The sequence below is a fragment of the Giraffa tippelskirchi genome, chromosome 5, assembly GCF_054371585.1.
Source record: "Giraffa tippelskirchi isolate mGirTip1 chromosome 5, T2T-mGirTip1v1.2.pri, whole genome shotgun sequence".
Classification (NCBI taxonomy): domain Eukaryota; kingdom Metazoa; phylum Chordata; class Mammalia; order Artiodactyla; family Giraffidae; genus Giraffa; species Giraffa tippelskirchi.
The window spans coordinates 98,618,802-98,645,166 of record NC_137279.1 but is presented as its reverse complement, the minus strand read 5'-3'; the positions used below and the strand labels follow the sequence as shown (position 1 = coordinate 98,645,166).

The 26,365-nt window shown below is 37.4% G+C and overlaps 1 protein-coding gene across 20 annotated transcripts in view; it reads left to right on the top strand.

Moving 5' to 3' along the window:
- RPRD2 (regulation of nuclear pre-mRNA domain containing 2) overlaps positions 1-26,365 on the top strand; it is a 90,639-nt gene that overhangs the window by 9,772 nt on the left and 54,502 nt on the right. For 6 of the 20 annotated variants that reach the window (XM_081487797.1, XM_081487796.1, XM_081487802.1 and 3 more), the window contains exon 2: positions 1,163-1,238. The exons of the other annotated variants lie outside the window; for them this stretch is intronic. The gene's annotated coding sequence lies outside the window, so the exon portion shown is untranslated. The remainder of the gene's footprint in view (positions 1-1,162; positions 1,239-26,365) is intronic. 20 annotated transcript variants of the gene reach the window in all.

Below are 26,365 nucleotides of genomic sequence, written 5' to 3'. Positions count from 1 at the left end.
GGCAGGCAAATTCTTAACCACTGGACCACCAGGGAAGTCCAACATGAGGTTTTTTAAATGTGTAGAATGATTTCAAGAGACCCTAGTAAAAAAAATTACCCCAAAACTTAACACTGTTGCACAAACCACCTTGACTAAGCTGCTCCTCTGTTTGTCAAGGAAACAGAAAGAAGTTTGTACTTCTACTGCTTTTGATTCCCCTGCACTCACAGATTTAATTATAAAACCCTGGAGAAAGGCACATTTTGTGGAGAAAGTAGTAGAATCTAGTTACTCCTTTTGGAAAAAGCCAAGGTTCTGTTTGTGCTTTAGAACATTAAAGTATCTTTCTGACTAAGATAAAGATAGTTCTGAAAAATACCTCATTGTTTTTCTTGTTCTATAAGAAACATTGAATTAGAGGCTGTTTGTTGAAAGAAAATGTTTAGAATGCTGGTTTTAAATTTTGGTTGCAGCCTTTATCTTTCCCTCAACTCTCTTCCTTCACTCACTAGTGATTGGTTTCACTTACTTTCACTCTATTGTTCTTTGGTAGTCACTGAGGGGCAGAGGGAGAGAGAGAGAGAGCAGATTGAGTATTTCCGTTAGTGAAAATTTCACTGTTAGAAGGGAAATTTGTTTTAATGTTAGGCATTATAACTTCATTTTTAATTAAAAAAAAAAAAGACCCGAATGGGTCCTGTTCTGTTTTTGTGTTCCCTTGATCATCGTGATAATTTTAAAGTAGCAGGATCATTATTTTAAAATTATGATCTCTCCCTGGAGAAGGGAATGGCCCCACTCCAGTATTCTTGTCTGGAAATCCCATGGAGAGAGGAACCTGGCGGGCTACAGTCCGTAGGGTCGCAAAAGGTCAGACACGACTGGGCAACTAACACTTTTCACGCTTTGTTTTGGGGATAAGAAAGACAGCCTGAAGAAAAGGCAAGGTTCAAGATGTATGAGACAAGAGAACACTTTAATTCTCTTTAATCTTACTAGCTATTGTACAAATAAATTATAATTATAGGTTCAAACCTTTCGTAGATTAAAAAAAGCCAAGGCCTGTCAAAAACATCATGAGATCCAAAAGCTATCTTCTGTAGTTAAGGCAGGGCAAATATTGATTGATCTTTGGAGGAAAGCAAAAATACTGAATGGTATTATATATTCTGATTCTAAGGAAAAGGTGAGGCTCCTCCTCAAAGGTAAAGATTAAAACCGAGACAGCAGACATGAGTGCCACCTACTGGGAAAACGTAAGTGCTCAGTTTGTTTTTCTTTTTTTTTTGGCCATGCCACACAGGGCATGTGGGATCTTTGTTCTCCCACCAGGGATCAGACCTGCACCACCTGCATTGGAAGTGTAGAGTCTTAACCAATGGACCACCAAGGAAATCCCAATGCTCAATATTCTGACTGAGATAGAATCTAGTCTTAGGAATTTTAACTAATTGGATTACTGGTTACCTGTTTCCAATGAGTTTCTTGATAATGATACTGAAGTCTCAGATCTTCCCACCCAGCAAAACAAAGTCTTTTATAAACACTCCTGTTTCAGTGTTATTCTCTCAAATCATCCCACCTTCGCCTTCTGAAACATGTACATTGCCATATGTAAAATAGATGACCAGTGCAAGTTCTATGCTTGAAGCAGAGAACCCAAAGCCATTGCTCTGGGACAACCCAGAGGGATGGGGTGGGGAGGGAGATGGGAGAGGGGTTCAGGATGGGGTGACAGATGTACACTTGTGGCCGATTCATGTTGATGTATGGCAGAAACCATCACGATATTGTAATAATCCTTCAATTAAATTAATTAATCAAAAAATAAAATCAGGATCTCTGTCCAAGAGGCAGTCAGTATTACTTGAGTTATTAAAATCTCTTTTATTGTGTGTATTCCTATGTCTAAGGATACAGAATTCAGAAAATGAATTTAGAAATACTAGATGTTTCAGTTCAGTTCAGTTCAGTCGCTCAGTCGTGTCCGACTCTTTGCGACCCCATGAATTGCAGCACGCCAGGCTCCCTGTCCATCACCAACTCCCGGAGTCTACCCAAACCCATGTCCATTGAGTTGGTGATGCCATCCAACCATCTCATCCTCTGTCGTCCCCTTCTCCTCCTGCCCCCAATCCTTCCCAGCATCAGGGTCTTTTCCAGTGAGTCAACTCTTCACATGAGGTGGCCAAAGTATTGGAGTTTCAGCTTCAACATCAGTCCTTCCAATGAACAACCAGGACTGATCTCCTTTAGGATGGACTGGTTGGATCTCCTTGCAGTCCAAGGGACTCTCAAGAGTCTTCTCCAACATCACAGTTCAAAAGCATCAATTCTTCGGCGCTCAGCTTTCTTCACCGTCCAACTCTCATATCCATACATGACCACTGGGAAAACCATAGCCTTGACTAGACGGACCTTTGTTGGCAGAGTAATGTCTCTGCTTTTAAATATGCTATCTAGGTTGGTCATAACCTTCCTTCCAAGGAGTAAGCGTCTTTTAATTTCATGGCTGCAATCACCATCAGCAGTGATTTTGGAGCCCAAAAAAATAAAGTCTGACACTGTTTCCAGTGTTTCCTCATCTACTTCCCATGAAGTGATGGGACCAGATGCCATGATTTTAATTTTCTAAACGTTGAGCTTTAGGCCCCCTTTTTCACTCTCCTCTTTCACTTTCATCAAGAGGCTCTTTAGTTCTTCTTCACTTTCTGCCATAAGGGTGGTGTCATCTGCATATCTGAGGTTATTGATATTTCTCCCAGCAATCTTGATTCCAACTTGTGTTTCTTCCAGCCCAGCGTTTCTCATGATGTACTCTGCATAGAAGTTAAATAAGCAGAGTGACAATATACAGCCTTGACATACTCCTTTTCCTATTTGGAACCAGTCTGTTGTTCCATGTCCAGTTCTAACTGTTGCTTCCTGACCTGCATACAGGTTTCTCAAGAGACAGGTCAGATGGTCTGGTATTCCCATCTCTTTCAGAATTTTCCACAGTTTATTGTGATCCACACAGTCAAAGGCTTTGGCATAGTCAATAAAGCAGATGTTTACTCTATGTAAAACTTTGTTAGGTTGCTGAAAGAGACGAAATTACAAGGAACTTAATTTTTTGTAACTAAGATAAGAATTGAACAAAAATAGTTGGTTCTGTGGAGTATGGTAATATGAGTTTGTATGTGCTGTACCAGTTTAGAAGAGGCATCACTTTTTGGTTGGAGTGAAAGTATCATTCACTGAGCACCCTTTCTGGATGTCATATGTATATATGTTACGTGTAATCCTAAGATCAGCTCTGTAAGATAGGAGTTATCCCCACTTAAAATTTTTATAAAGTTAGGCTTAGAGATGTCAATTGATTTTTTTGAGGAAATTGTCAGAACATTTTTATAGCATAAGAAAGGGAAGCTGCTTGTTTTCAGGGTGGCTAAGCGTAAGCTAGTTTTGTTTTCTGAAGGCAGACGGTAAGAGCAAGTGGGAGAAAGAAAAGATACACAGTGGATTCAAAGCCTGAGTTGCTTACAAGTACTTTGTTATTATTTAACAGTGTTCTTTATTAAATTTCTAATCATTAATCCAGTTAACTTCACAAACATTGTCACTAATAGATTTAGTAATAAATAGCCAACGTTAACTGAGTTCCTAGCATGTGATCTCATAACAATTCATGAGGTAAGTACTATGTAATTTATTACTTAGTAAGTCTACTAGTGATATATATGTAAAATTAGCTATGCGGGTGAGGGGCAAAATAATAAAATGTTATAGATGATATAACTGAAGCACTTGAAGGCTCAGTGAGGTAAAATGAATTGTTCAAGGTTCACAGCTAGTGAACAGTAGAGCCAGAATTCAGATCTAAATAGTTGTGACTCCAGAGCCTACACTCTACCTTTGTGTTAGACTGCTTCCCACTTCTTTCAAAGTTTACTGGTGTTTTGTAATATTGTATAGTATAGTATATAGAATATAAGACAATAGCCCTTGTGCCTGTCTTTTTCCCAGCTTTTTGATATATTGTTGACATATAACATTGTATAAGTTGTGATGATTTGATACATGTATGTATATTGCAAAATGATTACCACAGTAAGGTTGTTGAACACCTTCATCACCTCACATGATTACTCTCCTTTTTTTAGGAGAACATTTATGATGTTCTCTCTTAGCAACTTTTGAGTATATAAGGCCGTATTGTTAACTGTAGTCACCCCGCTTTAGAATAGATCCCCAGAACTTATATGATTGTAAGTTTGTACCTTTTAGCCATCACCTACCCGTTCCCCTACTCTCTGGCTCCTGGCAACCATCATTCTATTCTCTGTTTCTGTGATTTCTGTGCTTGTTGATTTTTTTTTTTGCATGTATGTAATTTATTATTACAGACATAGCATAACAACAAGTGGGAGAGCACATAGAGAAGTGGTTTGTTCAGATAGAAGCAAGACAGAGAAAGGGTATGGGCATCACCCCCCAGGGAGGGGGACCTGTACCTGTCTATTTTGATGATTTCACTGAGCTGTAGAGGTGAAAAAAAAAAATCCATTAACTTGTATATAGCAATAAATTGAATATAGAAGCAGATGTGAGAGCCTAGCTGTCTTCTATTAAGCCAAACATTAGATTTTCAAGAATGTAAAACAGTGCTGTGGTCCTCACTGAACTTTTTGTCTTGGAAATATAGTTGCTTTTAATAAAGTATATATAATTTATTAACTGAATGGTTTATTATTATTTTTAATGAATTGATATTTTAAATTTCTTAGTTTTAATTTATTATACAGTAAATAGATACCTCTAACCCACATAAGCTTCCCAGGTGGTGCTAGGGGTAAAGAATCCACTTACCAATGCCAGAGACACAAGAGACATGGATTTGATCCCTGGTCTGGGAAGATCTCCTGGAGTAGGAAATGGCAGCCCATTCCAGTATTCTCGCCTGGAAAATTCCATGGGCAGAGAAGCTTAGCAAGCTACAGTCCATGGGGCTGCAAAGACTGAGCACACACAACCCACAGAAACAAAAGATGATCAGTAGTTTTTAGGGGTGTAAAGGAATCCTGAAACCAAAAGGTTTGAGAGTTCACTGATTTATATTGTAAAATGACCTTTATCAATTTCTACAAGGTAAATATCCATTGCCTCTCAACTTAATGCCTTGTGTTGCCCAGAGGTTTCCAGATGTTATTTTATAAGCATTATTATTTTTTTATTTGTGAGATCTTAAGTTTGCTGACCTTTTATCTTGCCAAATAAAGTTGTAAAATACACTATCATTTATATTATTGCTACCATTTTATAAATTACAACTTTATATGAAAAACTTGCCTTGAAGTCCATGTCTTTCAAGTCTTAACTCAGATGTTATCTCCTTCGAGGTTGTTCCCTATCGTCCTAGCCAAAGAGCTAGTGCCTACTATCTCTTTTGCTCCTGCCTGTCATTCTCTTTAATGCATCACTGTGTTTTATTTTCTTTGTATACCTTTTCTCATTATAAGATTTTGCCTTATTTATTTATTTCCTGAGATGTCTTCTCTTGGAAGCCCAAGGTGGCACAGTGGTAAAGAATCCGCCTGCCAATGCAGGAGATAAAAGAGACAGGTTCAGCTCCTAGGTTGGGAAGATCCCCTGGAGGAGGACTTGGCAACCCACTCTATATTCTTGCAGGATCTTAGTTCTTTGATCAGGATTGAATTCATGCTCCCTTTGAGAGGACAGAGTCTTAACCACTGGACCACCAGGGAAGTGCCCACTATTGTTGTTTTAAATGCAATTACGTATTTTTTTAAAAAAACTTTATTTTATATTGAAGTATAGCCGATTAACAGTTTTGTGATAGTTTCAGGTGGACAGCAAAGGGACTCAGTCATACATATACATGTACCCATTCTCCTCCAAATCTCCCTCTTATCCAGGCTGCCACATAACACTGAGCAAAGTTCCATGTGGTATGTAGTAGCTTTGTTGGTTATCCATTTTTTTCCCACTTTGTAAATTCTTTGTTTTATATATATTGTCTTTATTTTTAACTGAAGGATAATTGCTTTACCGTGTTCTGTTGGTTTGTGCCATACAACAATGTGAGTCAACTATAAGTATACATATACTCCTTCCCTCTTGAGTCTCCCTCCTCCACCCCTCTAGGTCATCACAGCACCAGGCTGAGGTCCCTGTGTTATACAGCAACTTCCCACTAGCTGTCTGTTTTACATATGGTAATGTATATATTTCAGTGGTACTCTATTCTAGATTTCATATATATGTGTTAATATATGATACTTGTTTTTATCTTTCTGACTTACTTCACGCTGTATAATAGGCTCTAGGTTTATCTGGTTATTCATTTTAAATATAGCAGTGTGTACATGTTGATTCCAAATTCCCCATCCCTTCCTGCCATTCTTCCCTCCGAGCAACCATAAGTTCATTCTCTGAGACTCTGAGTCTGTTTATGGTATGTATTTTTATTACACCATGTTTCATGCAGGCCTGTCTGCTTAAGCTGTAAATTCTTCCAGTTAATCCTGCATACCCTAGGTGAAATTTTAAGGTTAATAATCCAAAGGAATGAACATGGAATTTTTGGTCCTTCTTTTGTTAATACTAGAGAATGCCTGGAAAATTGACTAATTTGAAAACTGTTTACCTATTTTGAGTATTTCGAGTACCTATTCATATAATAACATCTTGCAGTTCTAGAAGTTCATAGAGTTTAAGAATCTTTTGTATGTTTTTATAGCTGTTGTGCTAATATGAAAACGCACCTCCAGAGGGAATTTCATAGAGACAGCAGTATCTTTAGTGTCACTGGATTTTTTAATAGACCTGTCAAAAACAAAAGGTTTCTAAAAATTGAAGTTGGAATAATGAAGACCAAATGTTAATCATTTTCATGTACATTTTAAAATTTTAAATTAAAGGTTTTGTAAAAGAAAATTTCATTTCAAAACACATTTTGGAAGGTCAGTTTCACTTTGTTTTTAAACTCTTTAAAAACTTGATAATAAAAAAGTGAAGAGCTTTTGGAATCTGCTTATAGGGCATCCTTACACATATATACAATGTTTAGTGTAAACTAGGATGAGAATTCATTTCTATCCTCTTATTCTTATCCTCAGATTGCCATGTACAATTGTATGAGATTACTATGTACATATGTATAAACTGAGAAGTGTGGATAAGATACAGAGAAAATAAAACGTAACAATGAACAACAAATACTGCATGAATTTTACTTTGTGCAACAGCATTTCCCCAGAAAACGGTGATGTTTAGGGTGTCACTGTCAAAGCTTAGGTACTCTGAAATTAAAGATAAACCTGTTTCATGCTGCTGGACTTGAATAAAATGGTTCATGAATTCCTAGGAGAGGTGGGGGATAGGCTAGTTAGTATTTTCTAAACTTATTTTACCATGGAATTCCTTTCTTTTCTAGCCATCTCATGTGATGAGTGTTCCATGGAACACACTTTGGGAAGCTTTGTTATGGAAGTTTTTATAGGAAACCCCCAGTTTAAGAGCAGAGAGAAATTTATATTTAGTAAGAAAGACTTCATGAAGGAAATACTTGTACAAAAATAAAAATAATGAAGCAGGTGAAAGAAGGCATTCCAAATACAAACAAAGGTATGAGAGAATCAGAAGCAGGGAGTGAGCAACCAGAGGTACACATAGACAAGTGAGGGCGGGAAAGACAAAGAGAAGCAACAAAAGCCATGATTTTTAAGACGTGGTGGGGGGAGGAGGAGGAACGTATGTTGAAAGCAAAGTAACTATGTCAAGGCACAAAAGCTGCAATAGATAGTGATTGTAATACTGGACAAATTATTTTTTTGTAATACTGGCATTATTAATAGTATATTTTTGGGATTTATTCAAAGCTTTTAAAATTTAAAAGTTGAAGTCAGTGAGCTCAGATTTTTAATGTATTTCGTATTTTAAAAATTATATTTGAAAACCCATTGTAATATAAATCATCGGCTGCTCCTGGACTTTGCTGCTTTCTTTGACTTTGATCTTTTTGTCTGAGGCACCCTTATAATTGCTATGTGGTGATGTAGCTGATTGGATTGAACTTTAGTATCTTCTTGCCATATTTAACTCCCCTGACCAGTGCTTTCAGAACTACCTGTGTTCAGTAATACAAAATTGCCGAAGTTTTAACTTTTTTATTGGCCAACTTGGATAACATTTCCTAAATGAAGTTTAAATCCTTTCTTTTCCCTGGGAGAGATTCTTCATTATGGAAGTTTCTTTTCCTCAGGTTCAGGCTCACCCTATAAGTGGGCCATGATGTGGGTAGAGGTGGGTGAGTGTGGGGAGTTTTCTGAGCTGTGTGGTAAATAGGGTAAGGAGTTTGGGTGAAAGGGAGAGAATGGGAATGGGTGAGTAGGTAGGAAAGAGATAAAGACAACCGAGAATGATCAGTGAACTGCTTTCGTATTATGCCAAAAAAAATATGTATTTTGGTTTTTAAAATAGCAATACTTGAAGCTGATATTACAGTTTCTAAAAATAAATAGCAACATGTTTGGGGAAAATGTCAGAAGCCACTAGAATAATATAACCAAATGACAAAGATCTGAAAGAATATAGTGGTAGCGCCGGTCAGAATGACTGCTATCAAAAAGTCTACAAACAATAAATGCTGGAGAGGGTGTGGAGAAAAGGGAGCCCTCTTATACTGTTGGTGGGAATGCAAACTAGTACAGCCACTATGGAGAACAGTGTGGAGATTCCTTAAAAAACTGAAAATAGAACTGCCATACGACCCAGCATTCCCACTGCTGGGCATACACACTGAGGAAACCAGAATTGAAAGAGACACATATACCCCAGTGTTCGTCACAATACTGTTTACAATAGCTAGGATATGGAAGCAACCTAGATGTCTGTCGGCAGACAAATGGATAAGAAAGTTATGGTACATATACACAATGGAATATTACTCAGCTTTTAAAAAGAATGGATTTGAATTAGGTCTAATGAGGTGGATGAAACTGGAGCTTATTATACAGAGCGAAGTAAGTCAGAAAGAAAAACACCAATACAGTATATTAATGCATATATATGAAATTTAGAAAGATGGAAACAACGACCCTATATGCGAGACAGCAAGAGAGACACAGATATAAAGAACAGACTTCTGGACTCTGTGGGAGAAGGCGAGGGTGGGATGATTTGAGAGAAGAGCATTGAAACATGTATATTACCATATGTAAAAAGATGACCAGTCCATGTTCAAAGCATGAAACAGGGCACTCAAAGCCGGTGCGCTGGGACAACCCAGAGGTATGGGATGGGGAGGGAGGTAGGAGGGGGATTCAAGATGAGGGACACATGTACACCAGTGGCTGATTCATGTCAATGTATGGCAAAAACCACCACAATATTATAAAGTAGTCAGTCTCCAATTAAAATAAATTAATTAAAAAAAATAGAATATAGTGGTAGTGGAGAGGACAGATAAGATCTAAGAGGTGTTTAGAAAGTAGAATTTGATGAAAGTTGCTGACCACTTGATGTTGGGGATGAAGTTAGAAGAAAGCTTAGAAAATGGATTCTGTCTTGGGTGACAGGAAATTTGGGAGGATAGGTGATGAAAATAGACTTGAACATAAGGATTTGGAGTGTTTGGAGGACATCTGAGACAACTTGTTTAATAGATAATTAACCGTTTTCCTAGTGCTTATAATCCTAATGTTGGCTAATATTTATTTTCAGTTATATACTTGTTGCAATTCTAGGAATTTCATGTATATTACATAAGTTTGAGAAAAACCTTTGAAAAGGTAGATACTATTATTATTTCATTGTATAGATGATAAAAGCAGTCTTGAAAGCATTATGCAGTTGGAAATGGGGGCTGGCTTTTGAAACTAGTTCTGACTGACTTAAAAAATATATTCATAACTAGTCTGTTGTATTTATTGTATTTGAGAGGGAGCTTTGGAACAGAGACGTAGACTGGGCAATTGCAAGCTCATCTGTAGCAGTTAATGAATGAGCACTTAGGGGCACTGTGTCTTAAGTGAGAAGAGAATAGGGCCAATGAAAGAACCTTGGAAACACAAGTGTTTCAGAAGAAAAGATATCCTAGGTAGAGGAGAGGATCAGCAAAGTAATTTCTCAGAAATTAAGGGAAGAAAAGGTGTGCCAGTGGAGTTTCCCAGGAACATGGTTCTGGGAAAGAGCATGATTGTTCTGGGGAGAAGGGTGAATAAGGGCAATTTCTGTCTCACATGATAAGACAGACTAGATATTTTGCAGGGAGAGTATATTTTTTGCACTAAAAAACATAGGTAAATCCTATAGAAATTGTAACATAACTTTTAAAAAGTACATTATTCTAGAATAGCTTTAGGTTCACAGAAAAATTGCCGAGTTAGAATAGAGGGTTCTGGTATACCTGACACCCAGTTTCCTGTGTTGTTAACAGCTTACATTGGTATATGGTACATTTGTTACAACTAATGAACCAGTTATTGATATGTAATTGCTAACTAGAGTCCATACTTTATTTGTGGGTTTCCTGAATTTTCGCCTAATGTCTTTTTCTGTCCAAGATCCTGTCCAAAATTTCACCTTATATTTAGTCATCATGTCACTTTAGTCTCCTTTAGACTTTAACAGTTTTGAGGATAATTGATCAGGTATTAATACAATGTCCCTTAGTATGGATTTGTCTGGGGAATTCCCTTCTGGTCCAGTGGTTAGGAATCCACACCTCTACTACAGGGGATTTGGGTTCCGTCCCTGATCGGGCAACTAAGATCCCACAAGACACTTGGCATGGCAAAAACAAGCAAATAAATATATGAATTTGTCTGGTGTGTGTATATATATATATATATATATATTTTTTTTTTTTTTTCATGATTAGCTGGGTTTATAGGTTCTTGGAAAGAACACAGGAACATCACATCAGGAGCATCCTGTCAGCATGACTTACCACCAGTGGTGCTACCCTTGATCACCTGGCTGAGGCATTATTAGTTAGGTTTCTTCACTATAAAATCAGTCTCTGCCCCGCCCCACCCCATCAAACAATACTCTTTGGAAAGAAGTCACTGTGCACACAGTACACATTTAAGGAGTTCAGAGTTCATGTCCCATCTCTTTGAAGGGGCAGTATCTTTGTAAATTATTTGGAATTCTTCTGTATGGACGGTTATAAGCATAATTTCTAATATATTACTGAGTATGCTAAAAAAGTAAGGCACTCTCTAAGGGCCTGTTTTCACAAAAGGGAAGAGGCAGATGAAGCAGAATCAATGAGCTGTGGACAAACAAAAAAGGCAAGGTTGCTCTCTGTCTAAAGGCAAATGGCCATATTAGCACTAATGGGAAACTAAACCTTTGGCCCACAGTAAAGTGAAATAACCCTCTGAGAAAGATGCTAAATTTGACCAAGGTCAGCTCTACCCCTTTTCTGCCAGAGCAATTGTAAATATACTTTGAGAGGAAGCTTTTTTCTGGTTAGGCTCTTTGAATTCCCACAAATAAAATTCAGCAAAGAATTTCTAAATGCAAGGATAAGTCACTTTGAGTGAGATTTAATAGAAATAAACCCCTGAAAAGTTAAACTATTGGAATGATATAAAATAGTCATATATAAAATGTTTAAATTAATAAAAGATGGAGTTGCAAATGTAGCAAGAAACGAAAGACCCTCAAACATGGTTATGTAGATATATAGAAGAACCAAAGTGAAATGTTAGAGATGAAAAATATAATTGTTGAAATTAAAATCTCGGTGGATTAATGAACTGAGGGATAGACCTAAATTACTTATCCAAAATGTAGTGCAAGAGACAAGTTGATTGGAATGATACAATAATGAATCTAACGTGTGATTGACGTCTCCGGAGAGAACAGAGAGCAAGCCGTAAAGGAATAATGGCTGAGAAATTTGAAGAATTAATGAAAGACATGAATGTACAGGAGGTAGAATATATATGAAGAATATTAAATAAAAAGAAATTTATACCTACACACTCTGTAGTCAAACTGAAGAATACATCCAAAGATAAAGAGAAAACCCTTAAAAAGAGCCACAGAGAACAGACAGGTAGCTTGCAAAGGAATGACAGTCAGCCTGGTAGCCACAATGGAAGGTTGAAGACATTGAGATCAAGTATTCAAAGTGCAGAGAAAAAACAGCTTTCAATCTATAATTGTACACCTAGCAAAGTGATTTTTTAAGAACAAGGGTAAAATGAAGTCATTTCCAGAAAGATGGAAGCTGGAAACCAACAGATTTTTGCTTTTTGACCTTCTAATGGGCTTCCCTGGTGGCTCAGACAGTAGAGAATCTGCCTGCAATGCAGGAGACCCTGGTTTGATCCCTGGGTTGCAAAGATCCCCTGGAGAAAGGAATGGTAGCCCACTCCAGTATTCTTGCCTGGAGAATTTCATGGACAGAGGAGTCTGGCGGACTACAGTCCGTGGGGTTGCAGAGAGTCAGACACAACTAAGTGACTAACACTGCTATACTACTACTAGTGGTTGTGTACTGAAGGATGAAGGAAAATAACCCTAGGAGGAAGGATTGAGAGATTAAAATCTAGTGTTGAGCAAATAGATTGGTAAGCATGAGAGTAAATGTAAACAATATCTGTATAAAATAATGTTTAATTTGCGAAGTTTAAAAAAAGTCAACTAATACTAGACAACATATTGTAGATCAAGAAGAAGTTGATTTGAAATGAAAGTGTTCTAAAATCCTTGTATTTTTTTCAGGACAGGAGATGTTTAAAATATTGTTTAACTTGAGACCTTGTTTTTATACACACACACACACACACACATATATATATATATCCCCCAAGAGTGGATGCTAAATGACTGGAATAGAATATGTGATTTCCAACCCTAGAAGGGGAGGAGGTGGAATTTAAAAATAAACTTCCCAAAGGCATGAATAGAGAAACATGACAAAAAGGAAAAGTAGGGTAGATGAAAAAAAAAGTCCAGATATATCAGTCACAATTAAATGTAAATATAATAATTCTATCAGTTAAACAAGAGATGATCAGTTCGGATTTTTTTTTAACAGTCTGTCTATACGTACACAAAGAGACATGTAAAATGGAAAAATTAAAAGTAAACTGTAATTATAAACCCAAAACAAAAGCATACCACTATGGTAGCTGACTGAATAACAAATGAGACTTTAAGGCAAAAAAATTTATTAAAAATAGAGCCCCTAAAATGACAAAAAAAATTTAGTTTACCTGGAAGATTCAGCAGTTTTAAATTTATATGCATCCAATAAAGGGACATCAGTATATACAACAAACATTGGTGTATAGGCATACTTTGTTTTATTGCATTCTTCAGATAATAATGTCTTTTTTCTTACAAACTGAAGGTTTGTGGCAATCCTGCATCAACCAAGTCTATTGATGCCATTTTTTCAACAGCTTTTTAAAATTATGGTGTGTACATTTTTTTTTTTCAATCCTAAGGTTATTGCACACTTAGTAGACTACAGTATAGTGCAAACATGACTTTTACATGCGCTGGGAAACCAAAAAATTCATGTGACTCACTTTATTTCTATATTTGGAACTTTACTTACAATAAGCTGTAACTCACAGTATCTCTAAAGTATGCCTATACGAAAAGGAAAATTTACCAGCTTTGTTATCTGAGTAAGAGAGTTAAAATGTAGCTCTTAATTGTTGGTAGTTTAAACAGATACAAAATTTGTAAAAATACAAAGAATTTAATACTATACCAAATCTGATTTAGTTGACTCTCATGTAGAGAACCCTGTGCTCTAAAATTAGAAAGTATGCAAAAGGACTATTTAAGCCAATTAGTGATGTGTACTGGCCCCTCAGAAAAGATTAATATAATTTCAGATACTCTATATCGTATAAATTCATGTACTTTAGCCATATAGTAGTATTAATTTAGATGTTAATAACCAAAAGAAAAATTTCCCCTTTGCTTGGAAATTAAATGTGTATTTCTGAATAACTCATGAATCAAAGAATAAATCATGGTGGAAATTTAAAAATATATAGTGCTGAATAGTAATAAGAATACTGTGTATGTGCTCAGTTGCCTCAGTTGTGTCTGACTCTTTGCAACCCCATGGACTGTAGCCTGCCACTCTCCTCTGCCCATGGGATTTTCCAGGCAAGAATTTGGAGTGGATTGCCATTTCCTTCTTCAGGGGATCTTCCTGACGCAGGGATCAAACCCACGTCTCCTGTATCTCCTGCATTGCAGGCGGATTCTTTATCCACTGAACCACTACATCAAAACTAATGACTCATTTTTTTGAGTGCTTACTGTATGTTTCTTTGGGATCCATCAGTGACTGCACTAAGATTTCTTGTGGACTGTTGGTCTTTAGTACAGACTGGGATCTGGTGAACCGGAGTCGATGAAAAGAAAGAGAGGGAGAGAGAGCAGTATCTCTCGGGTTATGTGGAAAACCAATAAAGCCCTTGCACAGGACTTCTACTGCTCACGAAGGCACAGGGCGTCTTTTCAAGGAGGTCTTGAAAGCCCAGGCGCGAGAGTGAGCTCGGCAGGTTTCCATGCTCCGAGGAGAATAAAGACAGAAAGAAGGACGCGGGGGACCCAAGTTTCCAGTGGATCAAGGGTATTTTATTAGCAGAAATGCAGGCTTATATATCTTTAGTAAAATGATTACTCAGCCATTACAAAGAATGAAATTTGATCAGTTGTAACAAAATGGATAGTGTAATACATACAAGGTCGCTGACGCTGAAGAGTCCCTGAAGGGAGTTACTGAAAGGAATCCAAGCAGGTACCCTTTCTCACGATCTCAGTCCTGAGAACTGTGTGCAGCTCGTTTTCGGAATAGGAACTGATAAGGAACAGAGAATCTTTGAGAAATGGCACACAAAGGAAGAAAAATGCAGCATATTGGATTCCTTAAAGTTGAACGTCCACTGACAGTGGAGCAATAAATATCATGAAAAAGTAAATTATCTCGTATGGTAGAAAATGATGAAGTCTTATGGAAAAAAAGTAGAGAGCAGGGTAAAGGGCATTGGAATGAATGGTTGATATTGTGGGACAGGTTGTGGTATTAAAGGAAGCACTTAAATTAGGCTTCATTGAGAGAGTGAGAGCCGAGTAAAGACCTGAAGACACTGAGTTAGCCTGGTGGATATCTGGAGGAAGAGGATTCTAGTTAAAAAGAATATTTAGAATTAAGACCTGAAAGTTTGAGGGAATCTAGTGTGTTCAAGGGATAGTGTTCCAGAACACTATGGCTGGAATGGCATGAAAGTAGACAAGGTCAAAGAGATAAAGGAGATGGCAGATCACAGAGGGCAGTCTTTGGCTTTTACTCAGAGTGGAAGTAGTAATCATTGAAAGGTTTTGAGCAGAGAAACAACATGCTCTGACTTACCTTTTAAAAGAATTGTCCACTGCCTTGGTAAGAATAGATTATAAGGAGGAATAGACAAAAGCAGAGAGACCTATTTCAAGAGTCCAGGTGAGAGATGATGATGGCTTAGATTGCAGTGACAGAGATAAAAGTGGTAAGAAATAAATGATTTCTGGATACATTTTGAAGATAGAACAAATTGCTGACAGTATGAGAAAAAGAGCAATTAAAAATAATTCCAGGGTTTGTGTCCTGAGTGATAGGATGGAGTTGTCGTTAATTAAGTGATGAAGGCTTTGAGTGAACAAGTTTTGGTGGTGATCAAGAGTTTAGTTTTTAATACGTTGAGTTTGAGATATCTTTTAGATACATCATTGGAGATGTCATGTTAGGTGGGTATATGGATCTTGAGTTAAGGGAAAAAGTCTGGGCTGGGATGCAGTAAAAGCTGTAACTAAGGGAAATGTATACCCTAAAATGCAAGAGGCTGGAAATTAATAAGCTAAGCATCTTTTGTTTTTAAAAAAAATAGACAACAACAGAGTAGGCCCAAGGAAAGTAGAAGAAGGGAAATTAAAAATAAAAACAAAAAATAAATACAGAAGAAAGAAAAGGTCAGCAAAGACAAAACTTGCTTCTTCAAAAAGCACAGTAAAAGATAAATCTTTGTCTGATTGACCAAGAAAGAGAAAAAGAAAGCCTAGATAAAAAATATTAGGATTGGAAAGGGGGCATGACTACAGATAAAGCAGAAGTTTAAAAATCATATTAGCAACATTAGCCAGTAAATGAAAACTCAGATGAAATGGACGAATTCCTTTAAAAATAAATAATGATCCAGAAGAGTTAGGAAATTTGAACAGTTCTGTAAGTACTAACCAGATTGAATCTAGTTTGGAAAATCTTCTTATGAAGAAAACATCAGGCTCATGGAATGAACATCTTTGGCCAGAGGGCAAGAATGTCTCAGAAGAGCTCAAAGATGAATGAGATCGTATCAAAAGGATATAAGAGCTGGCTCGAAAAGGATTTTGCTGACTAACTGTGGGACAGTTTGTACATCAAAAAAAATGACAGTAACGAAAGACGAGAAAGTCCCTGTGTCTATAGTCATATTCATGAAAAGAGAAAGAGAACACGGTGGATGGGGCAAAAAGGAAAAACTATGGAAGAATGTCACCTAATAAATTGTGTACTTTTTTGTATGTTTAATATTAAATGACATATATATATATTTTAAAGTAAATAGTGAGTCCTAGGTGAGGACATGGAGAGACATCTGGCCATTGTAGATATATGAATGAGGAGGGCAAGAAGTGAGAAGGTAGCTATGATGGATTATATAGTTAAGGGAGGGTTATTTTCAAATGAGTCACTTCAGTGTACATTATTAGGGAGCCATTCACTAGTCTGATTTTTAAACTATATTATAAAAGTACATGGTAAATAAAATTCAAACTCTATATGTGTTAAAAAGTGAAAAGCAAGTTACCCTTCACCTTCTTCTGTATGCCCAGTTCCATTATTAACAGTTTCTTATTTATTGCTTATGTACATTAACATTGTTGAACAACTGTCATCACTGTCCTCCTTGAGAATTTTTTTCGTTTTCCTAAACTGAAACTCTGTATTCATTAAACAGTAACTCCCCATTCCTCCCATCCCTCAGCCCCTAGTAACCACTTCTGTTTCTGTGAATTTGACTACCCTAGGTACCTCATTAAGTGGAATCAGATGGTATTTGTCCTTTTGTGATTTATTTTACTTGGCATAACGTCTTGGCAAGATTCATCCATATTATGACATGTTGAAGTTTCTGTCCTTATTAAGGCTGAATAATATTCCATATGTGTATGAGATTTATATATATGTATATCATTTTATTTTTTACCCAGAGTGTTCTTAAAAGAGGACTAATGTAGATGCAGAGATTTTTTAAAAATTGTAAACAATACATGTTAAAGTTTACATTAATAAGTTTTAAGGCCTAAAGGAAATGGAAAAAATGTCCATAAAAATATTAACCCTTATTGGCTTAAGAAGTAGAAAACCTAAAAAAGGCCTCAGACTCAGCTGGTTTAGCAGCCACATATATGATCATATACGTGTGTTTGCTTTTATTAACGTGTTTTGTGGCTGAGTATTAGTTTGAAATAATTTTTTTTCTTCAAAATTTTAAACGAGGTTGTTTTTCCTATCCAAGTAGATGTCTTTGCCAGGCTGCATCAGATCTCATCAAATTAAAAAATAATCTGTTAGTTAAATTCAAAAAATCATAACTACTCAGGATTCAATCTATATTATAGTTACTTTTCTGTGATGAGTAGTGCTGTTATGGATACTTTTGGATCTATACCTGGGGCACATGTGCAAGAGAATTGCCAGATTTGACTTTGCAAATGTATCTTGTCAGTTTGTTTCCCATTTAAAATGCCATTAAAAGTACTTTGAGATGATTGATGAAATTGATAAATCTTTAGCCAGACTAAGGGAAAAAAAGAAAAGATGCAAATTACTATACCTGAAATGGAAAAGGAGCAACAGCACAGATCATGCAGACGTTGAATTTACAGAAGTTTTACTTTACAGAGGTTTTACTTACAGAGGTTTTACTTTTGGTCTCTAATGCATTTTGAGTTAATTTTTGCAAATGGTATGAGGTATGGGTCAGGTTTTTTTTTTTTTAATGGATGTCAAACTATGCCAGTACTATTTGTTGAAAAGACTATCCTTTCTTCATTAAATTGCCTATGTACCTTTGTCAAAAATCAATTAACCAGACGAGTCTGTTTCTGAACTCTGTTTTGTCCCACTGATCTGTGTGTCTGTCCTTTTGCTAAAGCTCACTGCTTTAATTATTATATCTTATTTTGAAATTAGGTAAAGCTATTTTAGCTATTCTAGGTCTTTTGTCTTTCCATTTCAATTTTAGAATCAGTTTGGCTTTTTCCAAAAATCATGCTGAGATTTTGATTAGGATTATGTTGAATCTATACATTAAATGGGAGGAGGATTGACATCTTAACAATATTGAGTCTTCTGACTCATAAATACGGTGTCTCTCTCCACTTATTTAGGTCTTATTTTATTTCTTTCGTCCATGTATTGTATTTTTTTTTCTGCATACAGATCTTATTTTGCTAGATTCTGTCTTTCATGTTCTTGTAAATGGTATTACTAAAAAAAATTTTTTCCCTACCTATTGCATATCCTACAACTCTACCAAAACTCACTCACTAGTTCTGGTACCTATTTTGTGAACAAACCTTGTTGTTTGCAACAAGAGACAGTTTAATTTCTTCCTTTCCAGTTTATATGTGTTTTATTCCTTTCTGTTGTCTTACTGCTCTGGCTGGAACATCTAGTTGTAGAGGAAGGGTAAAAGTAAACATCCTGCAGTTTTCAGTCTTTTCACCTTTATGTATGAGAAAGTCTTGGTGACCTTGGGGTAGGCAGAGATTTCTTAGATAGGACACAACACAGACCGTTAAAAAAAAAAATTTGTAAGCTAGACTTCATCAAAATTATTAAATTTTGCTATTTAAAAGATATTATTAAGAGATATTTGTAGTGACTTTATTCATAATTACTTACTGAAAGTAAAAAAGTTGGCTTAAAACTCAACATTCAGAAAACTAAGATCATGGTATCCGGTCCTATCACTTCATGGAAAATAGATGGGGAAACAATGGAAAACAGTGACAAACTTTATTTTCTTGGGCTCCAAAATCATTGCAGATGGTGACTGCAGCCATGAAATTAAAAGGCGCTTGTTCGTTGGAAGAAAAGTTATGACCAACCTAGGCAGCATATTAAAAAGTAGAGACATTACTTGGCCAACAAAAGTCCATCTACTCAAAGCTATGGTTTTTCCAGTAGTCATGTATGGATGTGAGAGTTGGACTATAAAGAAAGCTGAGCACCAAAGAATTGATGCTTTTGAACTGTGGTGTTGGAGAAGACCCTTGAGAGTCCCTTGGACTGCAAGGAGATCCAACCTAAAGGTTCCTTTAGTTTATCCTAAAGGAAATCAGTCCTGAATATTCATTGGAAAGACTGATGCTGAAGCTGAAACTCCAATACTTTGGCCACTTGATGCGAAGAACTGACTCACTGGAAAAGCCCCTGATGCTGGGAAAGATTGAAGGCGGGAGGAGAAGGGGACAGTAGAGAATAAGATGCTTGGATGGCATCACCACCTCGATGGACATGAGTTTGAGTAAGCTCCAGGAGTTGGTGATGGCCAGGGAAGCCTGGCATGCTGCAGTCCGTGGGGTCTCAACGAGTCAGACACGACTGAGCCACTGAACTGAACTGAAGCCCCTATTAATTTTAGAATATTTGCAGTCTTTTGTTGAAAATAGTGCTGCAAAGAATATCTTTGTACCTAGGGACAAGTATATTGGTGGAATTAATTCCCAGGAGTCTGAAAAATGCATTGAAACTAGAGACACGGATGAGTAATTACAGAGTTTGTTGTTGTAATGATGAGAAACTAAAGTAGGGTAGAGGCAAAAGAAATGGGTATTTTGCCAAAAGTTTTACTTTTCATTTTAGGTTCAAAGAATTCGTTAACAAATATCTTTAAGTTTAATAGAAGATTATGTAATTTCAATAGTCATTAGAAAAAAAACAGAAGTAACAGCATGTGTGTGTTACTTGCTCAGTCGTGTCTGACTCTTTGCAACCCTTTGGACAGTAGCTCACCAGTCTCCTCAGTCAACGAGGTTCTCCAGGCAAGAATACCGGAGTGGGTTGCCAAGCGTTCCTTCAAGTGATCTTCCCAATCCAGGGATTGAACCGGTGTCTTATGTCTCCTGCATTGGCAGGCGAGTTCTTTACCAGAAGTGCCACCTGGATAAACACCACCAAATTGAGCCGACCTACATCCGGATTTGAACAGTGCTGGGAAGTCCCACATTAACAGCAGTTTGGAGTCTCAATTGGGAAAGGATCTGGGGGCTCCTGTTTATAATCCCAGGCCACAAACTGATATCATCATCAGGGTTGGCCAGGCCCTCAGGGGCTTAAGAGGTTCCAAGACCCACTCCTTTTCTTACCTAAAATGCCACTTGACTGGTAACAATTGGTATGCTAGCAGGCAGGCTTGTAGTCCATGCAGGGTTCAGGAAAGTCAGAAGTTGGTCAGAGAGAGGCCTGTTCCCCTACTTCTGAAGCCTGAACAAGATACCTCCATTTTAATTTCCCTCACAGTGAGGAGGGAAAAAATGAATTAGAAGTTATGTACTTCATGAATTCTAAGAGTACATTGTCTTTTCACGTTTTAACATGTTTGATATCAGTGTTTATTTTACAGTTGATGGCTTCATTCAGTTAACTGGAAGTTCTTTTCAAATTTCTTTAGTAGTAGTATATAAAATGTGCATGCTATAAGCAATCTTATCTTAAATTCAGGAATATGCAGTGATAAAGGATTAACAGGAAGGACTTAAATGTAGAAAATAAGGGGAAGCAACAGGCAAGGTTGATATACCTTTTTTGTTTACTTTCAGTGTGTAAACCATTTTTCTATTTTCTGTATGGTTTTCATATTTGATTTAATGATTGTCAGCCCTACTATTAATGGATATTTAGATTCTAATTTTCTTTTGCTCTTTACAGATCATTAATGACACTGAATAGTTTTCTGTTTAGAGTTAGGGAATGTTTGAAATTAGTCAATTACTGTATATAATAATATTTAACAAATGTTAAATGGCAAATTATTCAAAGAATTTCTGAGTTGATACTTTACAACTGTTAAGAGACCAGTTTGAATTTTTTTAGCTTAGATGTGGCTCTTTCAGTGTACATTGGAGTCATTTACTCGGGACTTGGGTTCTAAAATCCATACCTAAGAAGAAAGATTATTCTTAAAATTATGCACTAATTATAGTACCTAATGGTATCTAGTTCTTGTCTACCCTGTGTAGTTACTCAGAGGCCAGCTACTTTATGGGGTTATTAACCAAACTGAAAAGACTATAGTACTCATTTTTTATTCCTTTTCTTTGTATTTTCCTTTGTTTTTTTCTTATTTACTTTTCCAAGGAATAGTTACTGAAACCCTGCTCTGTTAGGCATAGTCCTAGGGGCTGAGAATTCAACACTAAACAAAACCAACAAAACCCCTTACCCTCACAGTGCAAGACAGGCAAAAAATAAATTAAGTAAATTATTGTATATTGCAGAGGGGGGAGGGTAACATGGAAGGGCAATAGTAGTGGTGGTTTGATGTTGCAGTTTTCCTGGTCAGGGAAATACAGAAAGCCACTGAGAAAGTGACATTTGGGTGAAGATTTAAAAACAGTGAGAGCATAAACTGTGAGATTATCTGGGAAAACAATGTTCTAAGCAGAGGGAGCAGGGAGCTCAAAGGACCCTGAAGTGGGAATATGCCAACTAGGAGTATGTCAGGTGTGTTGTAGGTCTTGCAGCTGCAAGGTGGCCAAAATAGCTGGAAAGGAACGAATGGTTACCAGGACTAGGGATTGGAGAGATAATGCAAGGTCAAAATGTTTAGGACTTACAGGCCATGGTAAGGACTTTGATCTTTACCCTGAGTAAGGATGGGAGCCATTATGGGAGTGATTTAAAGCAGCAGAGTAATATGATCAGATTTATATTCTGAAAGGATCTAGACTGAAGTGAGGCAACGGTAGAAACAGGGAGACCAGTTAAGAGGCTCATATAGAAATTCAAGCGAAAGATTATTATAATTTAGACTAGGAGCCAATGGTAAGTAGTAGTTGAAGTCTATTTTTTCTAATTGTTACTTTTAAATAATTTCAAATTAAAGTTGCAGTATACTACAAAGATCTCTTGTATGCCTCACACCAGATTCTCCAGTAATTAATGTTTATCATATTTACTTTAATCTCTTACTGCTCTTTTATACACACATGTACACGTAAACACACTTCAGAACTATTTGAAAGTATGTTGCAGACATGATACCCTATTTAATACTTCAGTGTCCATGCTGCTGCTGCTGCTAAGTTGCTTCAGTCGTGTCTGACTCTTTGCAACCCCACGGACTGTAGCCCGCCAGGTTCCCTTGTCCATGGGATTCAGGTAAGAATACTGGAGTGGATTGCCATTTCCTCCTCTAAGGGATCTTCCTGACCCAGGGATTGAACCCAAGTCTCTTTAAGTCTCCCGCACTGGCAGGCAGGTTCTTGACCACTAGTGCCACCTGGGAAGCAATGTCCATAAAAACAGCTCTTCTCCATATATAGTTGTATTAATACGCTTGAGCTGCTATAACAAAATACCACAAACTGTGTGGCTTAAACAGTGGAAATTTTTCTCAGAGTTCTGGAGGATGGGAAGGCTAGATCAAGGTCTGACAGGGTTCAGTTTCTGGTAAAAGTTCTCTTCCTGGCTTGTAGACGGCCACCTTCTTACTGTGTCCTCATGTGGTGGAAGAAGGAGAGTTTTCTGATGTCTCTTACAAGAACACTCATGTCTTCTTATCAAGGCCCCTTTTGTCCTCATTTAACCTTAGTTACCTCCGTATAGACCTTATCTCCAGGCACAGTCACATTGGGGGTTCAATTCAGTCATGTCTCTTTGTGACATCATGGACTGCAGCACGCCAGGCCTCCCTGTCCATCACCAACTCCCAGAGTTTACTCAAACTCATGTCCATTGAGTCGGTGATGCCATCCAACCATCTCATCCTCTGTCGTCCCCTTCTCCTCCTGCCTTCAATCTTTCCCAGCATCAGGGTCTTTTCCAATGAGTCAGTTCTTCGCATCAGGTGGCCAAAGTATTGGAGTTGCAGCTTCAGCATCAGTCCTTCCAATGAATATTCAGGACTGATTTCCTTTAGGATGAACTAAAGGAACCTTTAGGTTGGATCTCCTTGCAGTCCAAGGGACTCTCAAGGGTCTTCTCCCACACCACAGTTCAAAAGCATCAATTCTTTGGTGCTAAGCTTTCTTTATAGTCCAACTCTCACATCCATACATGACTACTGGAAAAACCATAGCCTTGACTAGATGGACCTTTGTTGGCGAAGTAATGTCTTTGCTTTTTAATATGCTTTCTAGGCTGGTCATAACTTTTCTTCCAAGGAGTAAGCATCTTTTAATTTCATGGCTGCAGTCACCATCTGCAGTGATTTTGGAGCCCAAAAAATTAAAGTCTGTCACTGTTTTCCACTGTTGCCCCATCTATTTTCCATGAAGTGATGGGACCAGATGCCATGATCTTAGTTTTCTGAACGTTGAGCTTTAAGCCAACCTTTTCACTCTCTCACTTTCATCAATAGGCTCTTTAGTTCTTCTTTGCTTTCTGCCATAAGAGTGGTGTCATCTGCATATCTGAGGTTATTGATATTTCTCCCCACAATCTTGATTCCAGCTTGTGCTTCATCCAGCCCAGTGTTTCTCATGATGTATTCTGAATAGAAGTTAAATAAGCAGGGTGACAACATACAGCCTTGACATACTCCTTTCCCTATTTGGAACCAGTCTGTTGTTCCATGTCCAGTTGCAACTGTTGCTTCCTGACCTGCATACAGATTTCTCAAGAGGCAGGTCAGGTGGTCTGGTATTCCCATCTCTTTAAGGATTTTCCACAGTTTGTTGTGATCCACACAGTCAAAGGCTTTGGCATAGTCAGTAAAACAGAAATAGATGATTTTCTGGAACTCTCTTGCTTTGTTGATAATCCTACAGATGTTGGCAGTTTGATCTCTGGTTCCTCTGCCTTTTCTAAATCCAGCTTGACCATCTGGAAGTTCACGGTTCATGTAGTGTTGAACATTGAAGGTCAGGGACTTCAACATATGAATTTCAGGAAGACACATGAATTTCGGGAAGACACATGAATTTTGGGAAGACACAGTGCACTACATTGCAACAGTTGTTGTGTAACATCTGTACAACCACCAAAATCAGTAAATGAACATTGACACAGTACTGTTGTCGAATCCACAGACCCTAGGTGAATTTTGCCAGTTATCTCAGAAATGGTCTTTAAAGGTCCAGGGCCATTTGTTACAATTAGTTGTCATGTCTTTTTAGTTTTCTTCAGTCTGAAATAGTTCTTTGGTCTTTCCTTATCTTTCATGGCCCTTTAATTTTTTAAGACTATAGATCAGTAACTTGTAAAATAACCATAAGTTTGTATTTGTCTGATTATTTTAAGAATTAGATTCAGGTTATTCAGTTTTGGGCAGAAATATCACAGAAGTGATGCTGTGTTCTTACAGCATTGTTTGGACGAACATAATGTTACTCTGTCAGTTTTGTGGGCAAGAAGCTTGAGACTTTACAAATAATTCTATTCTGCTTTAAACTGTCTCTCACCAGGTTTAGCATCCATTCGTGATTGTTGCTTAAGTCAGTTTTTGGTGTGATGTTTGCCAAATGTTGGTTTTTAATTCCTTCATTCCTTACACATATATAGGTTGGCATTTGATTATAAGGCAGGGCTTTCCCCCTTCTGGTGTATTTCTTTAATTACTTTCATGAGTATGCATTCATGGATTGCTACTTTATTCAGTTGGTTATGGTCTTTTACTAGTATTTATTTTGACACAGTGTATCCATTCAATAGATTTGGCCGGTGGGAACCTCTTGAAGGTAATGTCTGTATTCTTTTGACCATCACTCTTTGTGCACTTTACTAGCACAAAATGTTCTGAGCTCTTGTATTGATACTTTCTTTCCTGGCCTGGAATCAGCCATTTCTCCTGGTTCCTCTAAGAAACAAACATCTTGGTATTAGGTGCCTGGGATATTATTACTTCTAGGCCTTTTCAATGGAGAGATTTAAGAAATAGTTGTATGTAGACACATACATTTATTCACTGTATGTTTTCTGTATGTAACTATGAATTCATACCAAGACTTCCAATTTTAATCCAGCACCACGGGGTTTATTTCTAACCTTCTTCCTTCCCACATTTGTAACTCCTTAAATCTGTATATATTTCAAAAGTAGCATTAATGAGATGTGCATTTTGAATTTGGATATGGAGTGTGAAAGAGAGGAGTCAAAGATGACTTGAGTTTTGGCTGAGAAAAGCCACTGCAGAAGAAATGCCATTTACAGAGATGGAGAAGACTGTAGAATTAAGAGGAAGAAATCACAACATCACATGTTGAGTCTGAGCTGTGTATTAAACATCCAAGAGAGACATTGGGTAGGCAGTTGGGTATCTGAGTCTGAATTTCAAAGAACAGGTCCACGCTGAGATACAATTAGTTCAAGACAACCAATTAAACTTTTTGGATAGAAATATTATATTTCCTTAATCAGTTATGAAAGGATCAAAAATGTATCATATTAATAGAAAATTAGAATACAGGCAGGTAAAAGTGAAAAAAATAGAGATCTGTACTCTTCAAACTTAATTCCATATTCTTTCTGATCTCTTTCGTTGATTTTTTTCTAACACAAGATCATTCTGTAATTACTGGTTTTTTTTCCTCCAGTTGATGATTTCTTTATTTCTATTTCCGTAAATTTTCTTTTTCTCTAGTCCCAGACCACATTCAGATTTCTTCAGTCCCAGACCACATTCAGATCCAGAAATGTGATTTACAGCTGGCATCCAAACCTGTATCCATTTCAGGAACACAGATTAGTTATATTAGATTGCTCTATACCTTGAGTCCGGAGAAGGCAATGGCACCCCACTCCAGTACTCTTGCCTGGAAAATCCCATGGACAGAGGAGCCTGGTAGGCTGCAGTCCATGGGGTGGCTAAGAGTCGGACACTACTGAGCGACTTCACTTTCACTTTTCCCTTTCATGCACTGGAGAAGGAAATGGCAACCCACTCCAGTGTTCTTGCCTGGAAAATCCCAGGGACGAGGGAGCCTGGTGGGCTGCCGTCTATGGGGTCGCACAGAGTCTGACACGACTGAGGCGACTTAGCAGCAGCAGCAGCATACCTTGAGTCTCTTAATCTCTCCAGTAGTAGTTGAGAGCGGGAATTCCCTGGTTAGAACTTTGTATTTTCATTGCAGAGGGCCTCAGTTCAGT